General features: G+C 41.1%; 1 protein-coding gene across 3 annotated transcripts in view; it reads right to left on the minus strand.

Annotated features, from left to right (window-relative positions):
* The window catches only part of LOC126469657 (biotin--protein ligase), a 359,191-nt gene that overhangs the window by 278,596 nt on the left and 58,032 nt on the right, over positions 1-22,563 (minus strand). The window lies entirely within an intron of this gene.

Consider the following 22,563-nt stretch of genomic DNA (forward strand, 5'->3'; position numbering starts at 1 on the left):
TTTTTGCAGTACACTGCATTCTCCAACAAGAGAATTTCTGCATAAACATCAAATTTGCTTTGGAGTTCATGGCATGTTCATTGTGATGAAAAAGGCAACTGTGGGTTAAGCAGTTTCTAAAGAAAAAAAGTACAAGAAATAGGGCTACAAAGTGACTACAGTGCTTTGTCTGCAAATGTCAGGAGGAGGTCAAAGTCTTTGGTAGACCTAGACAGCAGTTGCAGTGATGTTCTGCATCACAGTTAACTATGCTGGAAGAGTTGAATTAAAGTCCTTGAGAGATTGTTTTTTTGAACTTTGGAGTGAATTGATATATTTATGGGCATGAGTGGTAAGACTGTTGCAGAACTGAAAAAATGAACAGTGGATGGCTGAACTGACCTCTCTCTGTGACATTATGCACCATATGAATATTATGAGATCAGCGTTGTAGGATAAAAAATGTTAATTTCATAAATATTTGATGCATTCAATGATTTAAGATGAAACTTTCTTTGTGGACTAGACAGGTATGAAACAACAACAATGCTCTTTTTTCAAAGCTGTCATCTTTAGCTGTGGGACCACAGCCGAATTTTGATCATCATCATAATATACTCACTAATATTCTCCACAAACATGAGATTCATCTCCAGGGTTTCCAGAAGTTATATGAAAACTTTAACGTCTTTCCATTTCCCTTTTCACTTGATGTTGACAATGTGGAAACTGAGCTACAGTTAGGACTTATAGTCCTATAGTGTGGTAGACAGTTGTGTTATAAAGTTTCGTAACAATACTAGTCGCATAGGCTTTTATAAGAATTTCCTCAACATAAGTTTCCATGCCTTTACAAGTTTGCAGCTACAATTATGTCAATTTTCGCATCTACATACTCGAGCAAGCAACTTTTTTCGGCAATGAAGTGAACAAAACCTACCCACAGAAGCCCACTTCACCTTAAAAGCTTACCTTTGAATAAGAATTGATCAGGAAGTTGCTTCAGTGAAAAGCAAAATAAATAATATTCATCCACATCGTTTTTATGTTTAGCACAAAAATAATATAGTCACAAAATACAAGTGGATGTCAATTCAAATTTCGTCTGAAAATTACGTTCTCTGTACGACTGCTTCAATCTTAAAAAATATCATACTTTGTACTTAGCTGCCTCATGTCCTTTGCTTGATCAGAACATTAAAAGAAACAAAAGTTTCATTTCACTGCCACTTCTCATCAGTACAACACATTTGGAAAATAAATCTGCAATGAAATATATTTATGAGACACTGTAAAGAAATACACCAATATTAAAAATAACATTAACAGCCACAGAAACAGACTTTTTGACAACAATTTCTCTCATGAATCTACCTTGTTCAGACTCCTCTGTACCATACCCTCCTCTCCCCTCCCTTCCACTTCCCCTTCCCCCACCATTAGTTGCAGCGATCCGGCCAGTCGGTCACTGCTGAAGTGTGAGCGCGAGCCAGCACACACGAAGCAGGTCAGTGAACAGTGTAGGCCAATGTCCTGAACTTAATTCCAAACTTTTTTTGCTGACTCTCAAGAACTAAAAGTGAGAGACACTGTTGGTGATGCATTCATCAACTGGAGACAGTAAAGTAGGTGCCCATTTGTGATCTTTGATATAAGTAGCTTACACGATATTGACATGTATCCCCTCTTGTTTTGTTGACAGCAAAAATCCAAAACTACATATGCCTCAGTCTCTCACAGACAACAGTGTAAAAACCTCTTCTTACACAATGCAATCAGAAAGCTCATCTGTGCCATATAGTAGAAATATATATCTATGAGGAGAGACGAGCACACAATGTGCAAGCATCCACAAATCTCTACCCCTGTAGAAAACACAAGCTCTCGCTTGTCTACGTAGAGGAGTCATTTATACGAAGGTTTCAAGTAGTCGCTGTAACTGGTTAGATTAATGAACCCTAAAGATACGAATCCAGTAGTGGTTAACCATCTGCCCAAGTTCCACATTAGAGTAACTATAGGGGGTGGACAAAAATATGAGGAAAACAAACACAAAACACTACCACACCTAATACGGTGTAGGAAACTTTAGCATTCAAAACAGCTCCCACTCATCTTGGATTGGATTAATACAGGTCCTGTAAGGTTTTCAAGAGAATATTATATCAGTCTTCCTGCAAAATAGGGGAAAGTTCAGATAACAATGATGGAGGAGGATAATGATTATGCAACCTTCTCTCCAAAGTAGACCACATAGGTTCAATAATGTTAATACCTGGTGAATGAGGTGGTCAGAGAAGATGCAACAATTCATCCTTAAACCCAGAAAATCAGTCTCAGATGACATGAGTTGTGTGTACAGGGCCGTGCAGTCTTGGAACACAGTGTGACCATTGGGGGACAAACATTGTACTGTGGGATGGACCTGATCAGCCAAAATGGTCACATAATACTTGGCAGTAATGGGATCTTGCAGAGTAGCAATGGGACTCGTGGAGTACTCTGATACGGTTGCCCAAATCATCACCGAACCCCTGCCACGTTTCACTCCTGGGGCGAAAACTTGACAGTGTGAAACAAGACTCACCTGACCAAATGTCTTTCCTCCCTTGCTATATAGGCCAGGTTTTATGGCTTCTGGAGCACATTTACCAGTTACAGGCATTTGCACCACTGGTGAGTAGTTTTGGAATTCCAGCTCACCCTTCAATTCCCACCTAACGGAGCTCCCTTCATGTTCTTTTGGTGCTGAGAGGGTTCGCAAGTGCAACATTCAGTTCTGCAGTAACTTTCGAAGATGTCATCCTCTTAGTTTTCTTCACAACCCTCTTCAATGACCATCTATCACGAACACTCAGCACACACTTTTCTCCACGTTGTGACATAGCAAATGACGTTTTCCCTTTTTCTCTGTACGCAGCACAAATCTTCGATACGGTGCCCCTCGAAACTCCAAACACACCGATAACCTCGATTACAGAACCACCCACCGTATAAGCACCAAAAATTTGCTCATGTTCAAATTCATTTAACTCTGACATAATGTACTGGCTACTACAAAGAACACTGTTCTGACCGTGACTGACACTGGACAGGCACCATTCGTGGTCAAATACGACAGCACAACCTACAGGCCTGATTAGCATCTGCATTTATGTTCGAGCACGCATTTCTTATGGTGTTTCCATATTTCTGTCCATTCCTGTATGAGAGGACACACGACTCGTCGTAGTTTTCGGGAGAAGGCTTCAGACATTGTCCTTCGTGTAGCAGAGTGCAGACCTCGGGACCAAATTACATTAACGTATCTTTCGAATCAGTATATCGCACCATCATTATTAAACAAACTTAATTCGAGTTAATTTTTTGAACCTGAAACTTGTGACAATAGAAATAAGGTTACAGCAAACATACTACACCAAAATATAAGAGTGTAACAAAAATAATTAATGAACTTCTAACTCTTTCGGATGAATTGCAGCCTGCAAATCACGAAGATATAAAATGTATTTCTTAACATCATTGGCCAATAAATTAAGAATGATGAATATAGATGTATTAGCTTTGCAATCAATTACTATAGGTCAGGCATAAAAGGAAGGATGAACTGCTACTTACACCAGGAAGGGATATAAATAACAAGATGTTGATATTAAACAATGGAAAGTTCAGGATAAAATAACAACAAAATGAAAAGGCTAGGTTGTTACTAATCACATGGTGGAGGCACTGAGTAGACAGGTACAGAGGCGGCAACTGCTAGATGTTATTCAGCTATTGGACTAAGTCCATCAGACGTAGACAACAAAACACACACATATTTACGGAAGCACAACTCTCGCAAATGTGGCCCGAGTCATTCTCGAGCACCTGGAGATGGCAGTGGCTCTGTGTGTGTGTGTGTGTGTGTGTGTGTGTGTGTGTGTGTGCATTTTGTTGTCTACATTTGATGAAGGCCTTAGTCCAACAGCTGAATAATATATAGCAGTAAGAGACTTCTTCACTGTGCCTGGCAACCCCTCAGTGCCTCCCCTGTGTAGGCTGTAGTAATCTTTTTCATATTGTTGTTAAGACATTGATACTGATGACAAATATGATTATAGGTTTAAAGGGACTAAACATCTTGGTTATTAGTCCCTCATTTCACTGGAAATTCATGTAAAATGATGTGAAACATGAAAAGGAGAGTGATCAGCTCCAGGATCTGTGACCTCGTCACTGTGGTTGAAAATCTGCATGGCGGTAGATTAAGCCACATGATTAAAAGTGATATAGAACCAGGAGGAAAAAAAAAAAGGGGGGGGGGGGTGCCAGTACAGAAGTGGAAATGGCTGCAGCTGGAGCTCCCTGCACCACATAACTGTGGCAGAGAGCACATCCCCCCCCCCCCCCCCAATCTCCCCCACACACACACCAGCATCACTGAAAGATATATAAAGTACGGTCATAATACTTAGACTAAAATGAGGTGAAGAAAAGAAGATCATATGGACAAGAAAGATATTTAGCTTAAACAGTTGCATAAATAAAATATGTTTATCAAAATTTAAAAATGCAGAGGCAGAAAGTAGCTCGCGCCATTCAAGGTAAATGTCGCAGTCAACCCGTGACATTGAATGCTAAGGTTACTTAAATTCTGTTTTAAAATCCGCTCCCCTCAGGAGAATTATGACTTTGTTAGATGATATCCCTTTGTCTGCAAGTATCTGGGGCAGGGAGGTAGACAGGTTGATGGCTCGTCATCTCAAATCCGGCAGCAGGGTGGAGAACAGAACATAGTCCCAAGCTATGGCACACGCAGTGTGGCATATATGTTAGCATTGCTGGTTGAACTGCTGTTGGTTGCTAGTTCAAACCGTACCACCAAAAATTAGTTGTTATTTAGTATTTATTGTTCCTAGAATGTTCTTGAAATAACTTACATTTGTAAAGTGTGTATATTGTGGAATACTCTGTGTCTGTATAAACAGCAGCAACCAGGAAAATTTGATGTTTGTGTAAAGGGCTGTACTCTCTGTCCATTTCAGTTCAGTTCTGGCTGTATGTTGGTATCAGTAATAAGCATGCTTTCAGTTCTAAGTGTTGTGCTTCACTGACGACCCTGCCTTTGGATTTTGATTTGACTGTGGTTTTGATGTGACAGTACGGGTTATTGTGTGACGAGTACCACAGCTACATCGGACCGTGTCCTCTCGACATAAAAGGGACTCGTCGGTAAGCGTGGTGTGGCCGATATGCAGTCGGTACAGTACGATGTCATTTTTCCGAGAGGCCTGGAGAGAAGTATGTCACGTCTTGACGGGCCCTCGATTGCCCTCAGCTTGTTGAGCATTGTGGTAGCCTGCCATTCCGTATCACACACTTTTAAAATTTGATACTGTAGTTGCATTTGTAGATGCAAAGTACTCTGGGTTCAAGTTTATCACCTGTGGTTGCTTCTTTAGTCAATTTGTTGGCAAGTTCATTTCCCAGAATGCCCATGTGGCCCCATGTCAAGATGACTGTCATTGCGGTTCTAGAGATCAACTAATAGGTCTCGGATGTTAGCGATCAAAAAGTTCCTGTTGTAATGCCGAGATATGCCTCGTAAGCAGCTCACGGAGTCGCTACAAACCGGGAGGGAGTTTTAATGTATTGCAGAGCCCACGATGTGGTGAGCAACTGTACAGTATATGCAATGCATGCAGTCTGAAGAGAATATTTCTCGGCCCCCTCATTTTTGCAAGTCATGCGTGACTCTGTCAACTTTCGATCCACACGAGTGGATGTACAATGTCTGTTAAAAATGCATCTGATCTTTGGCAGGAAAAAAGAAACCGGCTCACCTGCAGCATTGGAAACCTAATCAGCCTCAAAGTAGTGGTGCAATACCAGCTTCCACTAAGAGGCAGTGTACAGGACACATACAGAGGCTCCAGTTGCTAACTGCACACACTGTGGTCACAGGGTCTAACAAGTTCAGTATTGCAGGTGCTGCTGACCCACAGGCAACATAAGATCAAAGTTTTGTAGAATCACAGAACTGTGATGTCTCCACCCCGGGAGATGCTGCTGAGAAATCGAGGGTATTAATTTTCCTTGTATAATTTGCCTTTAGGTGTCACACGTATGGCAACCACATTAACTGACCGTCAAATAAAAGGACTAAATATATGAAATTTTCAACAACCTCAAGTGACTTGTTACTGAAGGACAGTAGTTGGTGAATATGCACAGTTCTGAGTTGACAAGAGTGCACATCAGTAGTTTTCGTGGGTGAGAACTGATATCCGTGATTTGTGACCCAACTAAGTGCATTGGGTATGGTCCTGCTGAAGTTGGCACCCTGCTCTGTGCAATGATAAGACAGAATTGATCCCTGAGGGACTCCAATTTCCAGTATGTATCGGTTAATGAGGGTCGAATCTACTCGGACCCACAATAGACAGAGGGATATGAACTTCTGTGTAAAAATGGGTAAGCAAACCGGGAAGCCCCACTCGTGCAGTGTAGGTGGGATATGATGGTGCCAGATGCTACTGCATGCCTCCTGCAGGTCAAAAACCACAGTGATCAGGTGTTGGCAATGTGCAAAAGCATTGTGCATGCAGATTCCAAATGTATCAGTTAGTATGTGGTGGACCAGAGTGCCTAATAGCCACTTTGAAATTGTGATAAATGTCCTCTGGTTTCCAGGCACCAAACAGCAGACGGTTGACAGTTCTTTCAAAGAATTAACATAGCCCATTCATTAGCCAGACTGGTCAATAATTAGTCACAATTTGAGGGTCTTTTTCTGGTTTCAAGATAGGAATAATAATACTCTCCCACTACTGGGAGAAAAATTCTCCTCCTCACGAAATACGACTGAAAAATCTGAGGGTGTGTTTTATGCTGTCATTGCTAAGGTGTTCAAGGTTTTGACTGTGGCTTTATCAGTTCCTGGGGCTTGGCATTCTGCTGAAGCACTGTGAAACTGCCATTCAATAAATGGAACATTGTATGATCTGAGCACTGCATATGGAGGGAAAAATAATTTTGCTCCATTAGGCATCTGGGTCAAGAAATTAGGATGGTAATTACTGCATGTGGACACTTCAGTGAAGTGTGCTGTGAAATAGTGAGCAGTGACCACAGCATCAGTATAGATGTTGTCATTGAGGGAGATAGCAGGAACTACTGTGCATGGTTGATGACCAAAACTGCTGTGGAGTTCAGTTCATACTTGAGACAATGGGGGGTGTGTGCGCTCATATATGTTGAATACTGCTCCCAAAACCCCTGCTGTCTCCTTTTTATAAAAAAAAAAAAACTGGGCCTTCACTCAAAGTTTCTTGAAAGCTATTAAATATTCTGTAGAAGAGTGGCATTTGTATCGTTAGCATCTCTATGCTCCATGATAGCTGCAGCTATATCTTCAGACCACCAAGGCACAAGTTTCCAGCATGATGGCCTCAGAAATAAGGTCAGCTGCTTCTGCAACTTTTATAATCATATCAATAGTATCTTGTACCACTCCTTCAACATCCTACTCTTCACTGGCTTCAAAAGAAACTTTGGAGGTGAAAGCTTGCCAGTTGGCTTAGAAAGAGAGAATGGTAGGAAAGTGGTCACTGTTGCAGAGGGTGCTATGGATATTCCACTGGATCAAGGGGGAGATGTTCGAGAAAGAGATTGTAATATATATGTTAACGCAGATAAGTAGGAAAAACCAACCTGTAATTTTCGGATACAGCATTAAGTGTCCTGCTTGAAACAGTCATACCATTTAAATATCTCGGTGTAAAGCTGCATAGTGATACGAAATGGAACAAGCGTGTCAGGATTGCGGCAGGGAAGGCGAATGTTTGATTTTGGTTTATTGGGAGAATTTTGGGAAAGCGTGGTTCATCTGTAAAAGAGTCCGCATATAGGAGGCTAGTGCAACTTATTCTTGAGTACTACTCAAGTGTATGGGATCCATACCAGATCGGATTAAAGGGAGGCACCAAAGCAATTCAGAGGCAGGCTGCTAGATTTGTTAATGGTAGGTTCGAACAACACCCAAGTGTTACGGAGAGGCTTCGGGAACTCAAATGAGAATCCCTGGAGGGAAGGCAACATTCATTTCGAGGAACACTACTGAGAAAATTTAGGGAACTGGCATTTGAAGCTGGTTGCAGAACGATTCTACTGCCACCAACATACATTTCGCGTAAGGGCCATGAAGATAAGCATGGTTTGCAAAGTATGTATGTAGAGGTAGGTGTAGATATAAGGTTGAGTATGTTCCATGGGCAGTAGTGAAACACATTACAGCTCCAGTGTTAATTAGGCATACTTCCAGTTCTGAAATTAATTGCTCTATTACTTTGCCCCGGCTAGATATGTTTTTGCTACCCCCACAACGTACTGTGGGCACTGAAATCTTCTACTAGTAGGAAGGCTGGAGGTAGCCGTTCATTAACTCCTCCATCTTGTGAAATGGTATGTATCTGTCTGGGGGGTTAGATAGATATTACATACTGTTACTCTGACTGACAGTACACACGAACCGCCACAGCTTCTTATGCAGCATTTAGAGGTATCTGTTCTTTGAAAGTGTCAAGGTGTATGAGTGTACAGACACCTCCAGGCGGAGTTATTCTATGTTAACATGATTTTTACAGTAAGATTTGTAATTTTTAACGGTAGGGAATTGGGTTTTTGAGAACCACAACTCCTGAAGTGCCACACCGACTGTAACGTAAGTTGCCATTAACTGATGGAGTTTGGTCAGATAGCAATGATGCCCATTAAAATTCCACTGAAGGAACATCACATTGGGATCTGAGAAAGGAGCAAAATCACAGCGGGCATACAAATTACTTTGCATTTGAGTCGTGCTCCACATGAATGTGCGATTCTTCATTGGCGTTCATAAGTTGTACCAAGGGCGGGAAATGGGGGCCAGATTGACCAGAGCAACAGAATTTAGTTTAAATTTTGATTTTTCCTTCTTGTCCCTAAGAGGTTTCTGCAAGGATTTTCCTGCCTTTACTTCTGGGACAAAAGAAGACCATTCTTGTCTATGACCCACAGCCTGTGGTCCTTTGTCAATCGTTGATGGTACTCTGCTGGTCTGTTTCGTGCCGCAAGGGAGCACCTTGGCAGGTGTCCTCTTCACTGATGATGCCAGTGAAGGATGAGACATTTCCAGCTGCACTGATGGGGTGTTCACTACTGGTGCTACAAGTTTGGGGGTCAACGGAGCTGACCCCCCCCCCCCCCCCCCCCCACTCTCCCCTCCCCCCCCCCCAATCTCAAAAACAGGCTTTGACATATGGTTAGGGTCAGGAGTTTCTGTTTGAGACCTTGTCAGTGCTAGGTATGGATTTTGACAAAAATTTGCTAAGTTTGACAGCATATCGATTGAGAGGAGTTGTTCAAACTTTTCCTTAGCATTTTGATATGACAGGTGATCAAGTGTTGTATTCTTGGATATTTTTCTGTCTTTTGAAAACTGACATTTCAGCAAATGAGAGTGATGGTGTCCAGGCAGTTTACACATGCAGGAGATTTCTCACAAGGTCTGCCCTCATACATTACCCTTCTGCAAGACCCACAAAAGTAGCCTCTTTAGTCAACGGGAGGACGTGTGTGCAAACCTCTGGCACCTAAAACATCTCATATGAGGGGAAAAATAGTACTTGACATTACAACTACAAACCATGACCTTAACTTCTGTAGGTAAACTACAAGGTTATTCTAAATGATGGACCCTATTTTCAAAAATTCCTGTGTATTCAAGTACAAATCCAAAACGAACAAGCTTTATACCAATGAAAAGAGGAAGTCTCAAAGTTTTTTGTGGGTGGCAGCAGGTAGGCAGTGATGGTTTCAGAAGTGGGCGGTAGAGCTCGAGCGGCAATAGGGTCGTCGTGCCATTTCACTGTCTGTTGTGAGTGAGATGGCGACTGTGGAGCACAAGGTTTCCTGTGTTCTTGAGTTAACGAAAAGTGAGTCACAAATTTTAGTGCAGTGGGCATTTCATACCAAATCTGGTATTCAACCATCAACTTGCAAAAGCATTAGTCATTGGTTTAAGCAATTTAAACAGACTGGAAAAGTGTGCAAAGGAAAATATACAGCACATTAAATTACAGATTACTAAATTTATTAAATTGATATCAAACATTTTGAAAAAAAAAAAAAATACTGTGAAACTTCCTCTTTTCATTGGTATAAAGCTTCTTCATTTTGGATTTGTACTTGAATAAATACAAAGTTTCGAAAATGGGCCCACCATTCAGAATAACCCTGTATTATTGCCGAAAGCAAGATGAAAGCTCCTGTATCCATCCTATTATCCTTAGGTCTGCTCTCAAAGCAATAAACGAAATTTATTCCAAGTCTCTATAGGTTAGCATGCAGTTATTCAACAGTTTGTGGTGTTAGGTCCAGATGGAAGATGAGACCTCGAATCCTGCCGAGTTTGCTATAAGGAGAGATGGTAACTGGTATATCCCTAAGGTTGTCACAGGTCCCAAATGCCTGTGACTGGTTAGCATTCAAAGTTTTGATCAATAGAGAACCATTTGACTATTGCAGTAACTTCTCCAAATTTATCCTCTATATTTTCGATGAAAACCTATGGCTTCATTGTTGTCAAAGATTCTCTGTCAGTTCTGGAGCAAGCGGTTGTAAGTCTCTGCACTGAAATCTTGTTTTCTATCTGCTGAGATGGCCACAATGGCATGGCTCCTATTACTGGTGAGTCTGATCCCTTTCATTGCAGGTCACCCGCTCTGATGCCACTCACTCCGATTAGACGCCCTCCCCATGAGTGGCACCCTGCCGTGGTAAAGCCTACCTAGCTTAGTAGCCATTATCCTGAGTCCCACTGCTCTGGATTGGACTCACCTGCTACTTGACATATGTAGGCGAGTTACTGCTTAGGCATCAACAGTGTGGTCCCTGCTAGAGTGCTGCAACGCTTAATGTTTGACCGGTCACTGCTCGCCTGTTGACGGGGGGACCGAGCCGCTTATGTCCGGCCCCACACGACTCAGCTCGGTCATGTACTCGCCCCATCTCTGTTGTCCGGATTCTGGACACGCGGATAACCGAGCACGACCGGTCACCGCTGACGTCTCACCTCGCCTCGCCCCAGCTCGCTGCACTGTACTGTACAAATCCAACGCCTCTCTCTCTCTCTCTCTCTCTCTCTCTCTCTCTCTTTTAATACAAAGGTAACGTTGCCAAGAGCGGGTACGTAACACAGCTAAATTCATAAAGCACTTGGAAAGTAAAATGATATTTCAATACAATCGCTGACAGATGACGAATCTCATTTCCAAACAGAAGATATATTTTTCCTTTCATTGATAGGCATTATGCTGTTTCGTATTGCATCAGCTTGTTCTTTGACATGTCTGCTTATAGTAGAGGGATGTGGCATGACATCTGCCACGTTAACTTCTCCATAATGCGCACCTAGTTGAATTAATTTTTTGGCCTAGTTCTCTGAAACCTTAAACGGAAACAGCATTAAAAGTCTCGTATCTTTAGCATACATTGCAACACACTTTTCTATAATACTACTTTTTATTATTGCTGGTATCTCTGAAGGAGCTGTATCTTTGTGAGGTTTCTTGCAACTGTGTTTCTTTAAATGAGTGGTTCCCGGCTGGAAACACAATAATGTGGAGTAGGTTATGCACGATACTTACCCAGTAGACGCACTGTTTTCGTCTACAACTAACAGAAATGTTCTCCTTACTTGGCTTTTTGGACCTTCCTGTTCCTTCAATGTGTAAACATTGGTTTCAGTCTTACGTCTTACTGCACTGGCTTCGTCGCGCTGCATGATTACAGAGAGAGACACACCACAAATGAGAAGCCCGTACTGGCTATAGACTCACGTGGATAATGACACGTGTAAAATGTCTGAAGTTTCGTGCTACGTATTCGGTCACAGCTTCTACGCTCGGCCACTAGAACTAGTGCGGGCAGCCTATCCAGTTAGGGTGTGCTCGCCCCGTCTCGTATTTTGTGCTCGCTTATTCGGTCATCCAGGACTCTAGTCCCTGCATCGCAGAGGGGCAACAACTGAGGGTAAACGACACAACTCCCTCGCTGCGATCGACTGACTACTGTGCTGGATGTTGGGTGGGAAAACAAGTCCCCTCTAACAGTAGTGCAAGGCATCAGAGCGCATGCTGGATAGATTATGCATAACATAAGGTGTCTTTCCCTAAACAGCCCACAGTTCTGTGAAATTTTAAGAAGTGGAAGTCAGACCCAAAAATAGGACCATAATTAATTGAGCCAAAAGGTTTGTAGGAGAAGTTGGGAAATAATTAAAATTGACAGGTGCCCTAATAATAGACGAGTTGTCAATGTAAATGCTTGACTAGATATAGACATGATGCAGTCATCTCTTACAACAGGCAAAGACTTACTGAAACCCTCAACACCACAGAGAGGGCAAACACTGATATTCTTAGATTTCACAGTAATAAGCATTTTGAAGCTTGTGCTGCACAAGCAGAAATTCAAGAAATTTAATACTGACAGTAATAGTAAGAGGGCTTCCAATGGTAATTTTCAGCTATTCATATAACAATGCAAGAGTCTCACAGCAGTAACATTCAATAAAATGTAGATGGGTTTCCAGCCATGTGAAGTGGTTAAAATGCAACAAACTTTTTCCATCAAGTACTGCTTAGGCTTTGACAACAGCACTGACAGGAAAATTTTACTGAGTTATTTGTGACACGAATTGATGCTTTTTGAAGGTTTTTACCTTTAAAAAGAATGAAGAGGAAACATAAGTATAAATTTTCTAGAGTATATCTACTCTACAGCTATATCAGAGTTTATTTCGTGGTTGACAGTCTGCTCAAATAATGTTGCTCGACTGCTGACAGTGCATGGAATAAATAATATATAGTGCAAAAACCATAAGAGGTATGAAATGGGGAACTGAAACCATAAGAGGTATGAAATGGGGAACTGAAGTATTTGGAAAACAAAGTCAGAAAAATGTATACAATGGCCCTAGTGTAAATTAAAAATATATTGTATCCAGTAGTATGATAATGGAAGAAGTAAGGGCAAATATTCACTCTATACAGGATGTAGGAGGAGGCATGGCCAATTTTCAGGGACATGACAGGAATGCTGATTTGAAGCCCTATTCTGTATGGTTTCCAAGACAGAACACATTTAATGTATATTTATTTTCAGGCTAGTGGCACTTGTGTATGTGTCTTACCGACCCAACCTGCATATTGGATGAAACAGTTCCAATTTTTCTTCTGAAGGTGTAGTTCAAGAACCTGTGCAGGAAGTGCAACAAACTGGTGTAAGTGTAGTTCTGCTATCAGCAAATGGCAAATTTTTGCATATATCAATATCCCATGAAAACATGTGAGACAAAAATTACATGCCAAAAACTTGTATCCATTTCTCATAAAGCATATCCATAAGCTTCACACTGGCAACAATGTCACACGACTTGATGTACAGGGTGGCAGCCAGTCAAGGAATATTTAAGGGCATTGATTAAAAAAATTATTTTGTTGGCCCAGTGAAATCTTTACAGGTTTTCTCCCAGAGTAACTTACGCTGTGCCTATGTGACATACGTTGCCTGTCTTGCAAAACTGAGGCAGTTCTATCCAGTGAAAGCTGCTGACAAGAGACGCCCTGAGCCCTCTGCTGAAACTGCTAGTGAATTCAAGCCCTTGCTTTTAGCCAATAGTGTGCATGGGATACATGTCACGTGCGTGGACGCTGGAGTGTTCTGCAGTATGGAACACAGTTCTCTCTCTCTCTCTCTCTCTCTCTCTCTCTCTCTCATAATCCAGACCTCAATCAGAACAGACGTCTCTTCGGAAGGCAGAGTCTCTGGCTCTGCTTTTCACAACTGGCCACCAATGCAAGTTAATATCAACTACTTCCCCTTCCGTTGCCCAATTCAATTAATTGTTCAACCTCCTAGACTGGCCTAAACCTGGAAACTTCCGGCCCTAGGCATGCCCCTTGTACACCGTACATTGAAATATATCCTCTTTATTGTACCTAATTTCCTGTTTTGTCATTTAACGGCAAGCCCTGGATGCCCACTTGACCTCTTGCACACTGTCGTCACGACGCATATGTAACAACCTTCTCCCCCATTCGCTGTGCCCGTATACATTAATATTGGTGGCCTGAAGTGAGTTCATATACATAAACATTGAACTTTGTCACTGGTTAAATGACAATTGTCATTTGCTTCCATTAATACTATTCACTGATGAAAAACCATTTACAAGGAATTGAATCAACAACACACTTATAATCATCAATGGCCACAGGGTAATCCACACACTACAGGGGAGACCAATTTCCACATTCATTTTTCGATCAATGTCTGGTGTGGTGTGATCGGTAATACGTTGAAAAGTCCAGTCATTTTAAAAAGAGCAAATGACACAACAGAATTACTTGCATTTTTTGGAAAATTTGTTGGTTGAACACCTTGAGGACATTTCCCTCGCCATGCATATTGCAATACCGTATTTACTCGAATCTAAGCCGCACTCGAATCTAAGCCGCACCTGAAAAATGAGACTCGAAATAAATGAAAAAAAAAATTCTCGAATATAAGCCACACCTGAAATTTGAGACTCGAAATTCAAGGGGAGAGAAAAGTTTTAGGCCGCACCTCCAAATCGAAACAAAGTTGGTCCATTGTAATATGAGAAACAATGTAGGTCGAATGAATGACGATACAGCTACAGTAGTTTGGTTCGAGTCGTAAGCTTAGCAGTTAAGCTTTACCAGGTAGCCATTGCTATGCGTCAGGCGCTCCGTCCGTATTTATACGGGTACCCTTCCTTTTTCACGTGCTTTGTCTGGTTTGAATCGATTGCTTATTTTCCTTTGATCTGATAAGTGCCGTCTTCTTTGTTATAGGTGTTTACGTCACTCTAAGCTGAAAATGCATTACTATACTGTGTCATTGTTTGTCGCATTCTGATAGTGCGTGTTTACGGCCTGTCGCCGCTCGCGGCATGGCTTGCTTTTGTGCGCGCTACCGCCGCTTACAATTTTTTTAAAAAAAGAGAGAGGAATCGTCTCATTATCGAAACAATGGCAAGAGACTGCTATTTGTTGTTACTTACACTGCTGCTTTCTTTGATAATGATCAACAAGAACCAAATAATAGATTGCGTATGATAGAACATGTTCTGAACGAGAGTTAGGCGTAAATTTTTCACCGTTTGAAAATCTTTGCGGCCGCTTCTTTAGTACATCAAATTCTGCATAGAAATTAGAGTCATCTTAGATTTAAAAATCTAGTCAGTTGCTGTGCTTCATTTCTGACTGTATCACTACTAGGCATAAGAATAATACGAATATAAACATGACATGATACGTATATTCTTCCGCGTTTGCTGTTGTCTCACTCTAGTTTCGTAGTGTATTAGGCAGACAGGATTTAAATGAGATAGCAGCAAACACGCAAGAATACATGGCAAAATGTTTATATTCGTATTATTCTTATGGTGAAGAGAATACTGCATGTGATTCACATTTCATCAGGTTCCTATTAGCAACCATCTCTTCTCACTGCTAGGAAAAAAATCAGAACGTAGAGTTGGCCATATTGACAAATATACCAAACAATCTTGCCAGTCGGATTTTCGTAGTACATTGAAATTCTGCTACATTCTAAGATGAACAACACGGAATTTGTATTTACTTCGTTGGATAATGTATGAAAGTGCAGTGGTCGAAACTCGGGGCGGAGAAAAAAAAGCTCATCTTCCACCTTTTCTTTTAAACTTATTTACTGACGCAGAGGTTTTGGTGCCAATATTTATCTTTGTGCCTACAAAGCATGCCTGTGTAGTGCTACATATATTTGACAGCAGAAGTTAGTTGTGGTGGGACCTACCAACATTTTTCAGAACTTCCGCTTGCTTTGCACTCGATTCTAAGCCGCAGGCGGTTTTTTGGATTACAAAAACAGGAAAAAAAGTGCGGCTTAGATTCGAGCAATTACGGTATGCTGTCAGCATACTAAACCCCTTCCATATTTTACCAGATGTATGAGGGAACATCTCAACCACACTTACTGTAATCGCTGTATTGGTCATTGTAGTACAATTAACTGGCCACCAAGATCACCAGATCTTACACCATTAGATTTCTGTTTACAGAGTCAGACAAAGTCTGAGACATACGAACGAAAGGCAGATACATGAGATGAACTGCTTTGTCACATCATGGATTCTAAGTTCCTCACTAGGGAACATGCAGAGGCACTCAGACAAGCAACACAATAAATTCTCCCAAGAGTGCACAAATGCAGTGAAATTGATGGTGCAACAGTCAAACATTTATTGTGAACTATACAACAACTGCCATGTGATGTGTACAATAACGTTTAGAGGTGAGGGTGTTAAAAATACGTATTTTTCAACAGATACTTTCTAAAACGCATGTTGTATATTTACTAACTGTTTTGTGTGTGTAAACCTGACAATGTATTGAATAATTCAGAACATAAAAAGCAATGTACATTAAATGTGCTGTATCTCAGAAACCATTGGAAATAGGGCATACGTCTATACGAAGTTTTTTGCTTCAAATGATCATACCTGTTATATCCCTGAATACTGACCATTCCTCCTGGGACACACTGTATATACGTACACTACTGGCCATTAAAATTGCTACACCATGAAGACGACGAGCTACCGACACGAAATTTAACCGATATGCAAATGATTAGCTTTTCAGAGCATTCACACAAGGTTGGCGCCGGTGGTGACACCTACAACGTGCTGACACGAGGAAAGTTTCCAACCGATTTCTCATACACAAACAGCAGTTGACCAGCATTGCCTGGTGAAACGTTGTGATGCCTCATGTAAGGAGGAGAAATGCGTACCATCACGCTTCAGACTTTGATAAAGGTCGGATTGTAACCTATCGCGATTGCGATTTATCATATCGCAACATTGCTGCTCGCATTGGTCGAGATCCAATACCTGTTAGCAGAATATGGAATCGGTGGGTTCAGGAGGGTAATACGGAAAGCCATGCTGAATCCCACTGGCCTCGTATACTATCAGTCCAGATGACAGGCATCTTATCCGCATGGCTGTAACGGATCGTACAGCCACGTCTCAATCCAGAGTCAACAGATGGGGACGTTTGCAAGACAACAACCATCTGCACGAACAGTTCGACGATGTTTGCAGCAGCATGGACTATCAGCTCGGAGACCAAGGCTGCAGTTACCCTTGACGCTGCATCACAGACAGGAGCACCTGCGATGGTGTAGTCAACGACGAAACTGGGTGCATGAATGGAAAAATGTCATTTTTTCGGATGAATCCAGGTTCTGTTTAGAGCATCATGATGATTTAATATAATCCATTATGGAGTCAAGGTAGCAGTTGTCGTTATACTGGTTATCACTGTTAGCATTCAACCGCGATTGAATGCTAACAGTGATAACCAGCATCATGATGGTCGCATCCGTGTTTGGCGACATCGCGGTGAACGCACATTGGAAGCGTGTATTCGTCATCTTCATACTGGCATATCACCTGGCGTGATGGTATGGGGTGCCATTGGTTACACGTCTCTGTCATCTCTTGTTCACAATGACAGCACTTTGAACAGTGGACATTACATTTCAGATATGTTACGACCTGTGGCTTTACCCTTCATTTGATCCCTGTGAAACCCAACATTTCAGCAGGATAATGCACAACCGTATGTTGCAGGTACTGTACGGGCCTTTCTGGAAACAGAAAATGTTTGACTGCTGCCCTGGCCAGCACATTCTCCAGATCTCACACCAATTGAAAACGTCTGGTCAATGGTGGCCAAGCAACTGGCTCTTCACAATACGCCAGTCACTACTCTTGATGAACTGTGGTATCGTCTTGAAGCTGCATGGGCAGCTGTACCTGTGCACACCATCCAAGTTCTGTTTGACTCAATGCCCAGTTGTATCAAGGCCGTTATTGCAGCCAGAGGTGGTTGTTCTGGGTACTGATTTCTCAGGATCTATGCACCCAAACTGCATGAAAATGTAATCACATGTCAGTTCTAGTATAATATATTTGTCCAATGAATACCCGTTTATCATCTGCATTTCTTCTTGGTGTAGCAATTTTAATGGTTAGAATTGTATATTTTTATTTAAGTGCTTGTTATGGCAAATATATGTAGCAAACTGTGATCTCATTCAATGCATAAGCTGTTGTAATGCTTGCAATTCACTTATGAGTCACAGCAGAGGAGCATTATGAGACTTCTGCTAAAAGTTTTAAGACTTGCTCATTTGCTATTGGTTCTTAGATTAGATTAGTACTTGTTCCATAGATCATGAATACGACACTTCGTAATGATGTGGAACGTGTCAGGTTAATAAAAGGTATCTATACAAGATATTACATGACACAAAATATTACATGACACTTTTTTTTTTTTTTTTTTTATCTAATGAGTAGAAGGAGTTGCCATTAAGAAATTCTTTTAATTTCCTTTTAAATACTGCATGGCTATCTGTCAGACTTTTGATGCTATTAGGTAAGTGACCAAAGAGTTTTGTGGCAGCATAATTTACCCCCTTCTGAGCCAAAGTTAGATTTAACCTTTAGTAGTGAAGATCATCCTTTCTCCTAGTGTTGTAGCCTTGTACACTGCTATTACTTCTGAATTCGTTCGGATTGTTAATAACAAATTTCATAAGTGAATATATATATATATATATATATATATATATATATATATCTTTGTCTTTAAAAATGTCTGCTTGTGTCTGTATATGTGTGGATGGATATGTGTGTGTGTGCGAGTGTATACCCGTCCTTTTTTCCCCCTAAGGTAAGTCTTTCCGCTCCCGGGATTGGAATGACTCCTTACCCTCTCCCTTAAAACCCACATCCTTTCGTCTTTCCCTCTCCTTCCCTCTTTCCTGATGAGGCAACAGTTTGTCGTGAAAGCTTCTTGAATTTTGTGTGTATGTTTGTGTGTCTGTCGACCTGCCAGCACTTTCATTTGATAAGTCACTACAACTTTGTTTTTAGATATATTTTTCCTACGTGGAATGTTTCCCTCTATTATAACCATATATATATATATATATATATATATATATATATATATATATATATATATATATATATATATATATATATATATATATATATATATATATAGGCTACAGTGAAGATCCCCAGCTCTTTAAATAAGTGTCTGCAGGATGATCTTGGATGCGCTCCAGCAATTATTCTGATTACACGCTTTTGTGCAATGAACAGTCTTTAACTCAATGATAAGTTACCCCAGAATGTGATGCCATAGGAAAGCAGAGAATGAAAATAGGTGTGGTAAGCTAATTTACTCAAATGTATATCGCCAAAATTTGCAATGACCCTAATAGCATAAGTAGCTGAACTCAAACGTTTCAGCAGATCTTCAGTGTGTTTTTTCCAGTTCAACCCCTCATCAATGCCTACACCTAGAAATTTTGAATATTCTACCTTAGCTACCGATTTCTGATCGAAGTCTATATTTATCAATCGTGTCATTCCATTTACTGTGTGGAACTGTATATACTGTGTTTTGTCAAAGTTTAATGAGGGCCCATTTGCAGAGAACCACTTAATGATTTTCTGAAAAACATCGTTTACAAGCTCATCAGTTAATTCTTGTCTGTTGGGTGCGATAGCTATACTTGTATCATTGGCAGAAAGTACCAGCTTGCATCTTCGTGGATATAGAATGGCAAGTCATTAATATATATTAAGAACAGCAGAGGACCCAAGACCGAACCCTGCGGCACCCCATTCTTGATTGTTCCCCAGTTTGAGAAATCACCATTTCCATGCAAGGCAGCCAACAGTGGCACTTGCTGTAGCAATTCATGCAAGTTTCAGCTTACTTAGTCTACTGAATGACCCTCCACTTGCTACACATTGTATGCCAGTTGGACAGTGGCAGCAAACTGAATTGAAACAGAAGCATATCCAAGTGATGATTTTTTTTTTTTTTATATAGCTTTAAAGCAGGCATGATTGCAAACCAGTGTTTAAAACGCATGAAGTAAGATTTTGAGGACTTTACACTTCCAAAGTAACACTGTGCTGCTTGTTTAATGAAGCAGATGAAAAGAAAAACTCTATTGAAGATGAAAGTCAGTCAGAAGGCCTAATGACAGTCAATACTGCAGAAAATGAGCTTCAAGTCCAGACAATGATGGAAGAGTGTACCCACTGCATCTGTCATCAAATTAAATGCACTCTTGGGATTATGTCAACAGTAGTTTATAAGAGCCTACATATGAATCACCATGTTTAAAGACCTGCAGTCGTTGGATACTGCACCTTTAACACCCCAACAGAAAAACTGGTAGTGTCAAAATCTTTCAGAAAATGTTACGAAAATTCAATTACATGATGTCAAAAATCAGTGTTTAGTATTGTAACATGATGAAATATGGCTGTATTATTCAAAAATAGAAAGAACACACAGTGCAGCGGAAATAATGGTGTTACAATTCTTTGTGGAAAGTGATCACACCACTGCCACTGTTGTAGGTGAAGGCAAGACAATAACTTCGAACTGTTATTCAAGATACGTAAACTGAAGGGGATCACTGCTGTCAGCTGCAGCGGGACACTATGCAGAATCAGCAGCGATGAGCGAAAATGTGTATCAGATCAGGATTCGAACTCAGGATCTCCTGCTTACTAGGCAGGTGCGTTAACCACTGCACAATGTGGGACACAGCATTACTGCAACTGCACGGACTATCATGGCTAATCCACATTCCCACCGAGCACCACCGATTCGCAGTCCTTGTCCATTGTACTCAAGTTCACAACTTTGAGATTCCCACAGGAAGTGGAACATATTTGTGCACCTGCACTGAAGATGGTGGATCCATTGCCCAGATAGGCATAACAGTTACATGAATGCACGATGTCTGTTCTTTCGGACATGCCCGAAAGAACAGATACCACACAGAATCTGCAGCCGTGAAACATTATATATAAATTGAAGGGGATCACTGCAGTCAGCGATGATGAGCAAAAATTTGTACCAGGGCGGGATTCAAACCCGAAATCTTGACGAGCGAAAATGTGTACTGGGCTTTGAACCTGGGCTCGAATACCAGTTCAGTACACATTTTCGCTCACCACCACTGATTCCGCGTAATGTCCCACTGCACCGGACAGCAGCGGTCTCCTTCAATTTACATATAATGTTTCACAGCTGCAGATTTTGGACAGTGTCTGTTCTTTCGGACGTGTCCAAAAGAACAGACACCAGGTATTCATACAATTGGTATTCAAGAACTTGCCTGCCACAAGACAGTTTCAGTACATTAACGTGAAGAATCAAAAATCAGCTACAATACAGGATTTGCACCATTATGACCCTGGAGTGAAAGCATATACACCTTATAGACCTGTTCTAGCTCTGTCTTATTTCTTACTATTCCCCAAAGTGAAAGAAATTATCTGCAGTCATCTATCTGTGTCTCCAGAAGCAGCAGTACCTGCATATCAGCCATATAACAATACCTAAAGAAACTTCCAATAGAAGCTTTCTGTGAAGTCTTCACCAACTGGTGAATAGATGCTGTGGTGAATAGAATCTAAGAAAGACTACTTTGAAAGGATGTAAAGGTATGACTATCTGAAAATGGTAATTGAACACATTCTCAAAACTTTCAGTGTGTCTCTTTTACAATTCATTCATATAGTGAGCAATCAAAAAGTTTCCTTTTTAGAGCACTGCTGCAGCATATACGCAATGTACCGCGACTCTGATGCAGGTATATAATCATATAAGCACCAACATGTAGGCAAAGGATTCAAGTAACATTCGTGTCTTTCTGATGTGTGGGTCATAAATGCAGAAACAAGAATTATGGGGATGTTATTACCAAATGTGTCCAAACAGGGCCAACATGCTGTTATGCTATTCTTGGCTGCTGACTGACAAACACCAGTAGACATCCATCAGAGAATGAAGAATGTGTACGGGGCAGTATGTCTATCGAAAACCATCATTGTGGAATGGTGTGGCATATTCCGTACTGGTCATGACAACGCACTTCCCCATATCGCAAATTTCATAATGCAGAAGTTACACCAACTCAAGTGGGAGACACATAAGCATCCACCCTATAGTCCTTATCTCTCCTCATGTGATTATCATGCCTCTGATCTCTTAACATGGGCCCTGAAGGTTTGATGATTCCTCTTGGACAAGGGTGTGCAGCAGGCAGTTACAGACATCTGTATGCAGCTGGACACTGTGTTTTACCAAATGAGTATCTTCAACCTGACGTGTCGGTAGAGTGATTGCCTCAATGCTCATGGCGATTTTGCGTGGCTGGCATACTGATTCTGGACTGTATAGCCTTCAAACGGAAACTTTTTGACTGCCCCTCATATAATCTGTCATTCCAGCCTCAACTGTAGTGTGATTAACGTAAGCCCCAAAAGACTGTAAATATTTCTTTTCTGTACTATTTAATTCATTTCCTCCATGTTGCTACTGTATCTATTTACTTTCCATGAAGTACAGAAACACTTATTATGATGGGGTCGCCATT

The sequence above is a fragment of the Schistocerca serialis genome, chromosome 3, assembly GCF_023864345.2.
Source record: "Schistocerca serialis cubense isolate TAMUIC-IGC-003099 chromosome 3, iqSchSeri2.2, whole genome shotgun sequence".
NCBI classification, from domain to species: domain Eukaryota; kingdom Metazoa; phylum Arthropoda; class Insecta; order Orthoptera; family Acrididae; genus Schistocerca; species Schistocerca serialis.